General features: G+C 37.6%; 1 protein-coding gene across 7 annotated transcripts in view; it reads right to left on the bottom strand.

Moving 5' to 3' along the window:
• Positions 1-3,655, bottom strand: part of LOC106882575 (striatin-3) — a 263,926-nt gene that overhangs the window by 85,285 nt on the left and 174,986 nt on the right. The window lies entirely within an intron of this gene.

Genomic DNA, 3,655 nt, shown 5'->3' on the forward strand with positions numbered 1-3,655 from the left:
TATATATATATATATATATATATATATATATCCTCTTTTATATATATATATATATATCCTCTTTTGTATAAATATATATATATATTCTTTCACATACTTTATTTTGCCAATGGTTGTGCAAAAAAATATCTCTCACCCACAGTGTAGACACACACATATAGATAGAAAGAAGGCAGAGGGGGATATTTCTGTACCTACACATGCATGCATGTGCAAGTGTGCGCGCACATACAGACACACACGCACACACAAGAGGTTTAGGAAAAAACGAGAATGTGTGAAATGGGTGGGGGGGGGGAGAAACAAGATGTAATGTAACCAATGTCTACATTAGCTTACATAACAACAACAACAATAATAATCGTAATTGGTACCCCTCACTAATGATGTCGACAACTTGAAACTAAGAAAAAAAACTGAACAAGAAACCTGGGACATTGTTGATGAGAATGGTGAAGTGGAGGGTGAGATGGGATGCTAGGGTAGTTCTGAGAAGAATGGTTTCAACTGATGAACCAATAAGGGTCTCTCTATCCACTTCACTCTACATAAGGGTTAGGTGAGAAGTAATTTAATTAGCAGCAAACTACATTAACCTTTGCCTTTTCACAAACTACCCTCTTGTTGATAAGAGGGTAATGAAAGCACAATGGATGAGAATCTTCCTCCCCACCTCCCTACCCCTCTCTAGAAAGAGAAGTGGGGGAGATTCCCTTTATTATTTGCAGGTGTAAGTCTTTAAAGAGGCACAATAGCTGTAAAGTCTGGGAGAGTACTCTGTCACTTGGTCTACTGGCCAGTGGGTCTTTAAGTTCAAATCTTACAACTACTAGCTGTATGGTACGAAACTTGCTTTCCAACCATATGGTTCTGGGTTCAGTTCCAATGTGTGGCACCTATGTCAAGTGTCTTCTACTATAGCCTTGGGCTAACTAAAAGCTTGTGAGTGAATCTGGTAGACAGAAACTGAAAGAAGCCAGTTGTATATATAGATATCACCATCACCATCATTTTTAACATCCACTTTCCATGGGTTAGACAGTTTGACTGAGGACTGGCAAGACAGGGAGCTGTACCAGGATCCAGTCTGCTTTTGGCTTAGTTTCTATGGCTCGATGCCCTTCCCAATGCCAACCACTCCAAAGTGTAGTGGGTGCCTTTAACATGTCACTGGCACCGGCCACAACTACGATTTCACTTGACAAGTCTTCTCAAGCACAGCAAAGCACCAAAAGTCTCAATCACTTGTCATCAGCTCATGCATGTGTTTGTCCCCCACCACTACTTGACAATCAGTGTTGGTGTGTTTATGTCCCCTTAAATTAGTAGTTAAGCAAAAGAGACCAATTGAATAAGTACCAGACTTAGAAAAAAAAGAAGCACTGGGGTTGACATATTTGACTACAAAATTCTTCAATGCAGTGCCCCATCATGGCCACAATCTAATGACTAAAACAAATAAAAGATAACAGCTTAAGATAAACTGGATATGGCCATTTTAAATGCTAAAGTGTTAAAAATAAAGTACCTACTGAGACATAAAACTGATGGGTCAAGTTGTAGAGAACAGTGTAGAAAAACCAATGAGAGAGAGAGAGAGAGAGAGAGAGAGAGAGAGAGAGAGAGAGAGAGAGAGGGGGGGAGAGGGAGAGAGAGAGAGAGAGAGAATAAGTTGTAGTTTGGATTGTGCAATGGTGTGGAACCATTGATGTTGCTTTCTAAGTATGACAATGGAGATTCTGTGCCAAGAATTACATCAAGCATTTGCTGACATGAAGAAGACCTTTGAGAGGGTACCATAATCTGTAGTCTGGTTGCTGTTAAAAAATTGGGTGTAGACGAATGACTTGGAAGAGTCTTGCAAGTTATTTCCACAGGTATTATGAGTGAAATTAAAATTAATGAGTTTAGTGTGGAATTTAGCATACAGGTAGATATTCATAAGGGCTCCGTTCACAGTTCCTTTTTATTTATTATAGTTATTTAGGCTATAATAGAAAGTTCAAGTCTAGCTATCCATGAGAACTTCTGTATACCAACAACCTAAATCTTATAACTGAATCAGTATCAAAAATGGAGGAAAAGTTGTAAGACAAGGAAGCAGGGCTGAGAATCAAGACATTTAAAAATAAACTTAGCAAAGACGAAAATGTCTATTAGCAGAAAATAAAAGAATTCAGAACATCTGAGAAATGGGCAAGATCAACTTGCAGAAAAGGAGTAGGCAGGAATTCTAGACTGTGTACACAATGTAATCTATAGGTGCACACAAGAGATGCAGTGGGCTCACAAGCAGGTTAACAGAAGAGCTGCACAGGGAGTAGTTAGCAGTAATAGTATTCATCAAATTAATTCTTTCAACCCAGAGGATACATTAGAAGTAGTTGGCAGCTTTTCTTACCCATGTGACCTAATTGGAAGTGGAGGTGGGCTGTTGCCAAAATATAACAACAGGAGTAAAAAGAAAATGGAGAAAATTTAGGGAGCTGATACCTCTGCTAGCAACAATGGGATTGTCCATCTGAATATGATACTTATGTACAAAGTGCAATATTGCACGGTAGCAATAGTGTCTGTTGGAGATATAGTATTGGTGTGTTCAAATGTTGGGGTAAGAGGAATTAAATGTAGTGTGCATGAGTGGAACGTGACCTACTACAGAAATATGATGCAGATCAAAGATAGTAACTGAATAAAGAAGTGCCAAATGATTGAAGAAATCCAAGCAGAAGGAAGCTTCAGAAAAGGAAGATGAAGGAAAATAGGGGTGAGAAGTGGTGAAAGTTGACCTCAGGCTGCTGAGCCTTATGTAGGAGATGAAAAAGACCAGCAACAAATAGAGAAACGCTGTGCTGGAGAAGACTTCTCCAAACCATGTAGGCACAGAAAAACAGACATAAAATTACACACACACACACACACACACACACATACATACACACACCATGTGTAATGATTTTAATGATTTCTTTGGAATGTGTGCACTTCCTCAGAGCACTATTTCAATGTTTACATATAGGTTTGCCAGGAAATACATTGACTTATTATTTTATTAAAAATCCATATTAAAATTTATTAGAAATCATTTTTATTGTTCTTTTACTACTACTAATTATTATTATTATTATTATTATTATTATTGTATTTTACTTCTCAGAGCTCTTGATCTTACTTGCTCCAATTAATTCTGCGAGAGTGGACAGCAGTTAGTTGTTAAAGGTCTCAGCATTTCTCAGGGTCTCTTCCCATGAATTATATTATTATTATTATTATTATTATTATTATTATTATTGAAGACAGAGAGCTGGAAGAATCGTTAGCATGCCGGGCGAAATGCTTAACGATATTTCGTCTGCCTCTACATTCTGAGTTCAAATTCTACCAAGGTTGACTTTGCCTTTCATCCTCTTGGGGGTCCATAAATTAAATACCAGTTACACACTGGGGTCGATGTAATCGACTTAATCCCTTCCCCCAAATTTGAGGCCTTGTTCTTCATGTAGAAATTATTATTATTATTATTATTATTATTATTATTATTATAATAATTATTGTCATTATTATCATCATTAGGAGGAGGAGGAGGAGGAGGAGGAGGAGGGGGAGGAACAGAGTTTGTACTCATGGCTAAAAGTTTCCACCTTAGATTTACTAT

The sequence above is a fragment of the Octopus bimaculoides genome, chromosome 25 (assembly GCF_001194135.2).
Source record: "Octopus bimaculoides isolate UCB-OBI-ISO-001 chromosome 25, ASM119413v2, whole genome shotgun sequence".
NCBI lineage: Eukaryota > Metazoa > Mollusca > Cephalopoda > Octopoda > Octopodidae > Octopus > Octopus bimaculoides.